Source organism: Lipotes vexillifer, unplaced genomic scaffold, assembly GCF_000442215.2.
Source record: "Lipotes vexillifer unplaced genomic scaffold, Lipotes_vexillifer_v1.1 scaffold642, whole genome shotgun sequence".
Classification (NCBI taxonomy): domain Eukaryota; kingdom Metazoa; phylum Chordata; class Mammalia; order Artiodactyla; family Lipotidae; genus Lipotes; species Lipotes vexillifer.
This window is the reverse complement of record NW_006790101.1, coordinates 553,116-563,456: the sequence shown is the minus strand read 5'-3', so window position 1 is coordinate 563,456 and position 10,341 is coordinate 553,116. Positions and strand designations below refer to the sequence as shown.

The window sequence follows — 10,341 nt, the reverse complement described above, 5'->3', positions numbered from 1 at the left end:
CGGGGCATGACCCCGCGTCTCCTGCATCGGCAGGCGGACTCTCAAGCACTGCGCCACCAGGGAAGCCCAAGATTTTAATTTTATTAAATGCTTATCCAAAGAGTTTAAAAAAAAAAAAAGAGGTAACACTTTACTTATCTCTTTCAACTGGTAGTTATGTTTTGCCTTTTTAGAAACATTTATTTATACAGGTCTCTCACTGTCTTCTAGATTGTAATACAATATTCAGAATGGGATCATGTATTTTTTGCTCTATGCTTTGTAGCATAAAGAAAGGATGCTCATGCATAGTAAGTTCTCAAGAAATATTTGTTGAATATTTAATTTTTTATTCAAAAATTTGATGTTAACAAATCTAAAAATTTGAGTAATCTGCTTATGAAACATTAAACATTTTCTATTTCCTTATCTTGATAGATTCCGTTTTCCAAGTCTCTGAAGGGCTGGTGACTTTTCTCATTTTTCTTTCCAATTAAAATGGTAATTAAATGCCACTATGTATTACTCTTCATATTCTATATGTGCATGTCTTAGATTATCCATAAGTCTCTACCAGTTCAAAAATGTTTTCAATACTGCTTGATTGTTATTTATTGCATCCTATAAGCCATGGCCAATTCTACACAAAGAAAAATAAATGAATAAATAAAAACCTTTTCAGAGAAGCAATGCTTTTAGGTCTTATCAATTTTTAGAGTAAATGACCAAAAGGAAAACAAATGAAATAGTAGATGGATTAAAATAAATGTAAGAGATAGTATATATAAAACATTTGTTCCTATCTTAGTTCTATATCCTTGTTATTTAGATAGCCAATTAATCAATGAAAGATAAGATAAATATCTTTTAAATACTGGGTTGGCCAAACAAAATTATTTCTATCATTCTTAATGTTAAAACCCCTATTTTAAGATAAAGTACATATAGAAAGTATCCCTAAAATCTCAACTCAAAATTTCTGAATTCCTGAATGCATTATCATAAGCCACACACAAAAGGAGATGGCAAGAAAACCTTTGATTCTAACCTCTAAAGAATAGATGATCTAAATAAGAATCCATGATATCCATAGAAACATAACAAGATCAATATGTTGTAATCCATTTACCAAATTATGAAAAATAAAAATGAACAGATTTCTCCATATTTAATAACTGAGTGCAATTTGTTAGTTTCAAGATTTGGCTATTCTGTACTCATATCCATGAAGATCCACTCTAAGGTCCCTGTTGAGAAACTAATCCAAATACTCACCTGACTGTCTTCATTTTTCATCCATCTATGGTCTCCAGACCTGCTGATTTGATTAGCAGTCACAACCCCTTCTGACTAACCATAAAGAAAGTGAATCAGTTAGAAGTTATTCTGATTGACTAAACAGAGTCAATAACAAGCCAGGACTCACTGATGAATTATTTCCTTTTACTACTTTTTTTGATTACAAATTAAGGAGATTTGTCATGATCTTGGAACCATCTTATTTACTTTCTCTGACATCAGTTCATTCTTTGAACTATATCATGCTACCTTGTGATGGTTGAGTCATGATGTTGATCATCAGCTACAAGTGAATGTGGTTCAAGTGTCTAAGAATTTTAGGTCTTAGTTTTATCATGTTAGTCGAACAGACATGAATAATTCTACCCCAATGTCCCTCTCAGCTTTAGATCTCTGTGATTTATTTTCTGCTTTTTAAACATGATTTAGTCACAAGAGCTACTCAGTAACAAAAAAGGAAGACTGAAAAAATCTCTAGGCTATATGTTCATTAAATATTAGACAAATAGATGTCTCACTTAGTTATTTTAGATAATCCAACTTATTTGACCTAGTAATATCACTTTTCCAGAAAATGTATTTAGCCAACTGACTAACCAACTATTTTTCACATGGTGCTACTTATAGATTCTATGCCATTAAATTCTCGCAAAGTTTTTCAGCTTTTGTAGATATATTGACACTTTTTTTTAGCACCTGGATGCTGTGCTCCACCCTCCATATATCACGGTGAAGAAAGGGCAATTGACTTTTATGATTATGTGGTCCAGAATTGATTCAAGGCTGAGTTTTGTTGCTCTCTTGTCCTGAAATGTTTGAGGAAGAAGAAAACTCTCTAGCAAGCTAAGAAAACAGATAACCTATGAAGGCTTTTACGATCCTATAATTCTATGAATAGCAGTCTAGAAATGGGAAACTCTGCCCCATTGTCACCAGGACACTAAAACAGTAGGTATGGTTATTTCAGGAAATCAGGTGGTGGGTTTAAGGTTGAACAGCAATCCTCGGTGTCTTTCACAGGTCTACTTAGGAAACTAAAACTGAAAACAAGGGAGCCAAATAGGTCAAATAAATTAAGCTAAGTCTACAAACAGAGAGTTAGGTTTCCAGTTCAAAGTTAAATCTCATTAGAATAAGTGGCCTAAGTGAGAAAACCAAAAGGAAGAAAATATATAACAAAGTAAAATCAATTTAATTTGGAATCATTGTCCTCACCCTTAACGCTAAATAAAAAGAATGTGTCAGATATATATTTTATCAGACCTGAACCAAAAGAGGTGTTTGAAAGGACACCCATATTCTAGCCACAAAGCATAGCACTGCTCTTATCTACAGTTTGGAGACAGGCTTGTCCCAGGGGAAACCAAATTTACACAGAAACATATTTAGAACTTAATTTTAATACTTTTGATAGAACATTGAAATTTGCAGTACCAATCATTGTATACATTGTACATTGGATCTGTGATGATTGAATTATCCAAACTTTTTGAAAAGACCAATTATACTTGAGGATATAATTGTAGCAGATAAGTGGAAAAGAAACCTTATGAAGAATGCAAGATCTACCTATTCAGTGTACAGGAAGAAATCAGGAACTTGGGTCAGAAAAGAGTATAAAGGATAATGCATTTGATCTACCTGAAGGACAATGTAATGACTTATCTAATAGCAAAGCAATAATCAACAGTGGGATTCATCAGAAAAAAATCAAAGTTCTTCCAGAAAGGTATAGTTCAGAAATAAAGTAGTTTAGAATATTTAAAAAATTCCTTTATGGTTTTCTTTGACATGCCCCTTTATTTATGACTTCATTCAGTTTCTTTCCTACAAATTCCATAGCATCTGGCACCTGCCTTTGATGCAGCAGTAACACCAGGGTTTGTATTTCATGTTAGCTTTGCTGTCTCCTCAAATGAGCCTCTATTGTATATTAGTGTCTTCTCAGCATTTAACACAGACCTATCATATAGCAGTTACCCAGTAAGTTTTTTAATTAACTGAATTGATTAAACATAATGTTTTCATATTATATTAAAAATTTTTGAAGTAGTAATTAAAAGCAATTCAAAGCAGAGATGTCAAAAATGAGAACATTCTACTAACTATAATTCAAAATTTTTTTGTAAATAAACAGCAAAGGATATTTATGTCCCTAAAATGGAAATGATTAACATTCAGTTTTTGGTGTTATTTTACTACCAGACATAAAATTTTTAAGAACTCCATGGACACTTACTTATAGGTAATAGTGGATTAAAGAGTGTTAAAATAGTTGCTTTCTTGTAGGATCTCATCTGTAAGTGGTCCAATAATCTGGGATAAACAATAAGTAGTTTACCAAGATTTGATCAAGAAATAACAATTAGGGCTTCCCTGGGCGCAGTGGTGTTGAGAGTCCGCCTGCCGATGCAGGGGACACAGGTTCGTGCCCTGGTCCGGGAAGATCCCACATGCCGCGGAGCGGCTGGGCCCGTGAGCCATGGCCACTGAGCCTGCGCGTCCGGAGCCTGTGCTCCGCAAATGGGAGAGGCCACAGCAGTAAGAGGCCCGCGTAACGCAAAAAAATACCAAAAAACAAAACAACAAAAAACCCCAGCTTATTCGACAATTAAGGAACACAGTTTTGAGAGCATTACCCTGTTGTGGCCCCCTTTACCTGGGAAAGCAATAAGGGTATAATTTTCTACTTCACTGTCCGCCCCACCCCCCAAAAGAAAGAAATAACAACTAGAACTATTAATATTTGTAGCATTCTTTGGAGTTGTCTGCATCAGAGGATACTTTGAAATTTTACTATAGGCTTGAGAGTACTTCTTTGATATCAGATATATTTAGAATTACTTTCTGCTCTCACTGCATTGTACATACACTTAAGCTGCACGAATTTTTACATTATATTTATCTATTTCTTGTGTTTGTCTCTTCTTTTTTTCTTTGTACATTATTTTAATAAAAAACACACTACTGTGTACAAATATACAGATCTCAAGTTGTAACATTCAAATACAGAATGTGATAAAGTAGCTTTGTAAGTTTTCTTCACTGTGACAGATTTTCTGTCACATTTAGATCTTTATGATTATTAAGACATAATGAACAAGAGAAGCAAAGATTTTCCAGCCTCATTATTAGTAAATTCCTCTGCAAAGGAACGAAGGTATTGAGTCATTAATAGGGAAACAGCTGGCAAATTAGATGATCCTGCCTACATTGTATTAATGTAAGAGACACAATAAGAGATAAGAAACTGTAGTTAAATCTTAGACGTATAGGCAATATAGCTTTCTCAGACTTCTACCAATGATTATATACTTGATATATAAACATTCTTAAATGTAAAATAGTTCAGTATGATTGTATCTATATTTGTTCCACAATGACAGTTTGTTTAATGTAGTAATCTGATATATATTTTTGAACTGGAGTCATTTACAAAGAAATACTGAGAAATCCTGAAAAGAAACTATTAGTTCCAAGTCAAATTATGTTTCAAGGTTAAGAGATCTACGGAAAACCAAAGTGTGGGTTAGAAACACTGCCTACATGCCAATTTTTATTTCTAAGAGAAATTCTTACACAAATAATCATTGTCTTTGTCTTACAAAACAAAACCAAAAAATCCTAAAATTAATCCCACAAATCCAAATTATCAGAATTTAGAGTAACAAAGTCAGAGTCAGTCTTGTCATCTGTACGTTAATTTAATAAATCAAACTGCTTTGGGGAGGGCATGACTTTCAGCCCTTAAATAATGACAACAGTTACACAGCTCTTTTTTTGTTTTTTTTAGAGAAAGATGTATATCCAGGAAACCCAATGGAATACATTACTTATGAAATTCCATAAAAGCTGTAAGGCAGCCAAGTGTTGATTGTATTCAATGACAGTAAAAGTTTGCACTCTTAATGATCATTGACGGGCTTTGTGCCAATATTCAAACAATACACTTTTCATTGACTATCAATGCAAAGGCAAGGAAAGAAATACAATATATCATACCCCAGCATAGAGCTACTATATTTGTATAAAAGAATCACTACTTATCTGTTGTTTTAAATGAAGTCCCATCCAGGCATGAAGCTATAATCTAAATGTTGATAGTGCCTAATCTCAACTTCCAAGATGAACAAAAAGAGTTTATGTGTGAAGACTGATTCTCTTTGGCCGCAATGGATACCATTTTCTCTGGGGGCAGTCTTTAGTTGGATCAGGGTCATATTTTAGGTCCAATGAATGTACAACAGGGTGGTACTGCTTCAGAATTTCTTGTTTTGCTTTTATGATTTTGATGACATATTCAAGGATCTTTCTGGGGTACTGCTTACATTTTGTGGCTATATCGACTATGATTTCATCAAACTGGTCTTCAAGGACTTTGATATCAGATTCCATAAAGTAATTGTCTGAAGCTTCTTGCCATGCTTGCCCATTAATGCTGACATTCTCTTGCACAGCTGTTTCAAAAGTCCACTGCGCATCTCGCAACACGGGCTCCCGAATCTCCTCTGGCAGCACGTCCCCAGCTTTTGCACTAAGCGGACGCACAGTTCTAGCACTTCCGTCAAGGCCTGCTTCAAGGTGAAGCTCACTCGGAAGTCTTTCCCGGAGGTGGCAAGGACAGAGGCCCCATTGCCTGTCCAGGCCACACTCTCCATGCCCCGCGGAGGAGCAAGGGTCACCTACTCCTATTTGTCTCTTTTTTTAATTAAAAAAAAAAATTAGAGCAGTTTTAGGTACAGAGATTTCCCATATACTCCCTCCCCAAAACATGCATAGCCTCCTCCATTATCAACATCACTCACTAGAATGATATATTTGTTACCAAGGATGAACCTACGTTGGCAAATCATTAAGTTTGCTCTTGGTGTTGTACATTCTATGGGTTTGGACAAACGTACATGTATCCACCACTGCAGAGCATATTCACTGTCCTAAAAATCTTCTTTACTCTGCCTATTCATCTTTCCCCCTTATGCCACCCTGGCACTATTGATTGTTTTTACTGTCTCCATAGTTTTTCTTTTTCCAGAATATTATATAGTTGGAATCTTACACCATGTAGTCTTTTCAGATTGGCTTCTTTCACTTATAATATACATTTAAGATTCCTCCATGTCTTTCCATGGCTTGATAGCTCATTTATTTTTAGTGCTGAATAATATTCCATTGTCTGGGTGTACCACAGTTTATTTCTCCATTCACCTACTGAAGGACATTTTAGTTGCTTCCAAGTTTTGGCAATTATAAATAAAGCTGCTATAAACATCTGTTTGCAGATTTTTTTTCTGTCCCTGTTCCATACCTTGTCCAGAAGTGTATATAAAAGGAATCACATAGCACATGATTCTGCTCTTTGAATCTGGCTTTTTACTAAGCATAACACATTTGAGATTCGCCTGTTACATGTCACTAGTTTACTCCTTTTTTAGTACTGAGTAGTATTTCATTGTATGGGCCAGAGCTTGTTCATGTATTCACCACTGAATGTCAGTTAGGTCGTCTTCAGTGGGAAGATTATTAAACAGCTGCTGCAAACAGTTGTGTACAGTTTTTTTTTTGCAAAACCACAAATCTTCATTGTTGTTAGATTGAAATTGCTGGGTCATTTAATAAGCATATGTTTAACTTTGCAAGCAACTGCAAAAATATTTTTCAAAGTGACCTTAACATATTGTAATCCTATGAGCAATGGATGAGAGTTATGGTTCCTCTGATCTTGAAAGAACTTGGCATAATAAATCTTTTTTTAAATTGTAGCTAATCCATAGGTATATAATAGCATCTCATCATAGTTTTAATTTGCATTTTCCCTACTTACTAAAGATGTCATCTTTTCATGTGTTTCTTAGCCTTCTGTGTATTTTCTTTGATGAAGGGTTTATTAAAATCTTTAACTATTTTAAAGTTGGGTTGATGTTTTATTATTATTGAGTTTCAAAAGCTACTTTTTATTCTAGATACAACTTATTTAACATATGTGTATTGGAAATATTTTCTCAAGTCTATGGCTTGTCTTTCATTCTTTCAACAGTGTCTTTTGTAGAACAGAAATTGTTAATTTTGATAAAGTTAAATTGACCATTTAAAAATATATTATGCTGTTGATTTTTATCTATTTTGTAGCTTTGCTTGATTTAAGATAAAGATTTTCATGCTTAGACATGTATGTTGTATGCAAATTTGAGTGGAAAATCATGCAAATATTCTAATAAGTAACAATATTTTTAAAGCGGTTCAAACAAATAATTATTGAATAGTTAAAAAAGCGTTGCCTTCAAGATTGTTGTGGCTTGTAAAATGTTCTTCAGGGTAAACAGTGTAGTCTCCTCTCTTTTGCTGGGAAGTAAAGACATATAAGTAATATCTACAGCATGCTTGCTTGAAACAAATGTATGCAAACCTTAATGTTCTTCAAAGCCTCCATTTGTAATTAAAAAAAAAATGTTCCTTGATCATATCCTTTAAAGAGTTATTATTATAAGTGATCCTTCATTTTACTCATTTGTAACAGAGATCATTTTTATTACATCACCTTGAGAATATATATAATTTTTATCATTGGACCATCTGTTTGGGATTATATTAATATCTCTAAAGTATGCACTGTTAGGCACTTAACATAATCAAGACACTGTATTAAGAAACATACAGGATCCCTGCAGTTGAACTAGATACAGTTAGGGGATTTTTGAAAGGAACTTGAATTTGGGATACTAAAACAGCTAGAAATATATTATGAACAAAATGTTTTCAGTGAGAAAGGTGATATAACTAAGAGTAGAGCTCAAAATGAGTAGTGGATTATAATAATAATATATTCTGTATGAGTAGAAAGAATGAGAGACATTACTCATTAATGTGCTTTGAAATTGAATGTAAATCACTATCAAATTATCAAGTACTTATACAAGTATATCTTATCTTTTTGGTGAGCCCATTTCTCAGAAGGAATCATGAATCAAAGAGAAAGATTAAAGGGAAATATAATTTGATTTTTGACTATGCAGTTCAAAAATTACATACAACTACATGGGTATCATATAGATACTTAGATGAAAGATTAAGAAACCAAAGCAAAGAGGAGCATATGTTTTTTATCACTACAAGATTGAATAATCAGCAGATGTAATTCATCAATCATTCTGGGTTCAGCAAATCTCCAAATTTTTAAATTTATGTAATAAAATGTAATGTGAATAAACTTATGCTGTATTTGAGTCACATACACTTAATTTATCAAAAAGATTTTTCTTCTCCTTACCCCAAGGCTTCAGCAATGCCTGGTGAGTTCTTTAAGCTTCTTGTAGAAAGTGCCTTTAAAGTTTTCCTTTCCTGATGGGCAATCTGTTTTCATCTTTAAAGAATAAATTAATTTAAATGTCTTGAGTCCTGAAATTCTGATTAAGAATTTCTGAATAAATTGTGTGCTTAGTAGAATTTAAAGATATTTTTTCTTGTAATTAAAAAGCAGTTGGTCAATAGTTATTGAGTTTTGAGAGAGGTAGGAGATATGGGGATATATGCATATACATAGCTGATTCACTTTGTTATAAAGCAGAAACTAACACACCATTGTAAACCAATTATACTCCAATAAAGATGTTAAAAAAAAATAAGCGTATGGAGAAGGATGAGTACAAAGAAAGGAAACTACAGAAATTGTCACATCTCCCCACATGGAACAATGTTTCTGTTCCTACATGTTGTTATCTCAGAAGATTTGCCATTCAAGTTTACAGAGAAGTCAAAAAAAATTTTGATACAAATAAATGAAAACCAGAATTGTGGGTTATGCTCTTTTCTGACAGAAACATCTAGATCATATGCATTAGTAGGATATGTTTAACAAAGATTATTAAATGTGTACTAGGTACATATGTACCAAATACTAAATGAATTTGCTATTAAATTAGTATTTTGGGGGGAACTCCCTGGCAAACCAGTGGTTAGGACTCCACACTTTTATTGCTGAGGGCCCAGGTTTGATCTCTATTCAGGAACTAAGATCCCACAAGCTGCATAGCATGGCGAGGCCAAAATAAAATAAATAGATATTTTTAAATCAAAAATTTTTATTTTTTAGGTAAGACTGTAGGTTGTACTCACTTATTAATGTTTATTGAGTATTTGTACACTTCTCAAGAGACACAGGGAGCACTTTTTTGGTTAACTTTATTCCTATCTTAAGACTTCCCATTTTGGCTGTGATGCATCAGATATATTTTCGGAATATTTGAAGAAATGTCCCGTTATGGAAAGATGTCCTTAAAATTTGCATAATTGTACTGTACAAACATTCACAATATTTATAATTATTTTTATTGTGATAACAGCAAAAAATTATAATATACATATTATTTATGTTTTAGAGTAATAATATTCATATAACTAGATTTGAGTCAATGAAAGATAGGTTGAATCAAAATAAAGCAGCAAAGAATAACATTTTCAATTCCGTATGTTGTTTCTACCACTGTTTAAAAATGTATCACTTATTTACCAGGCTGGAAGGGGAAGGAGTGAGAGCTGTAGAATGGTAAGGCCGAGTCACAGTAGAAATCAGAAGTATCTTTCTCACAGTCTATCCTATGTAATTTTGAAAACTCTCAGTATTCTCAGTCTTCACTCTTCCTGTCATCCATTGATGACAATGTCAACAGCAGGAAGTCAACAGCTGGTGCCCACTGAAGTTATCAGTCCTGATGAAGACTACTACTATCTTTGTCAACAATGTTGGACATGCCAAAGAAGCTAATAGTTATACTGGGTGCTGTTTTCTGATGATACTGATGTTGAAAACACTAACCTTCAATGCTGCAGAAATTGTCAGAAATATTAACACCATTTTGCTCTCTCAAAGTTGCATAGATTGTGCAATGGCATGTAAAAACGAAGAATTGTTTTCTTGCTCTTTTATTACAGGCTTCTCAGTTTTTTTTTTTTTTTTTTTTTTTAGCTGCACTGCACAGCTTATGAGATCTTAGATCCCCAACCAGGGATTGAACCTGGGCCCTCGGCAGTGAAAGCTCAGAATCCTAACTACCGGACTGCCAGGAAATT

General features: G+C 33.6%; 1 pseudogene; it reads right to left on the bottom strand.

The window, feature by feature from the left end:
- Positions 1-5,418: 5,418 nt before the first annotated feature.
- LOC103079616 (kinetochore-associated protein NSL1 homolog pseudogene) lies at positions 5,419-5,936 on the bottom strand (annotated as a pseudogene).
- Between the last annotated feature and the right edge of the window lie 4,405 nt (positions 5,937-10,341).